This window comes from Penaeus monodon, chromosome 19, assembly GCF_015228065.2.
Source record: "Penaeus monodon isolate SGIC_2016 chromosome 19, NSTDA_Pmon_1, whole genome shotgun sequence".
NCBI lineage: Eukaryota > Metazoa > Arthropoda > Malacostraca > Decapoda > Penaeidae > Penaeus > Penaeus monodon.
This window is the reverse complement of record NC_051404.1, coordinates 29,782,948-29,783,275: the sequence shown is the minus strand read 5'-3', so window position 1 is coordinate 29,783,275 and position 328 is coordinate 29,782,948.

Genomic DNA, 328 nt, shown 5'->3' with positions numbered 1-328 from the left:
AACATAGGAACATGAATAAATGCAGCAACAACGTTTAAAATAACTCAAAGGGATAGAAACCTCGAAAAAGAAAATTGTTACCGTTTTCCTCCACGCTGGAATCCCGGTCGACCGAGGACCATGCTTCTTTATATTTTCGGGGTGACTGTGTTATTTTGACTGAACGTTTGCCAGTCGCGGGATATAAAGTATGAAGTTATTAAAGCCATTGAAATAATGCATTCTTATTCTGTCGGTTAATCGAAGATGAGAAAGAAATGTCTAAGGATTTTTGTTACGTGGTTACGAAGTCAATAGAAGTTACTAGATAAAAGCAAAGTAGTTGCAT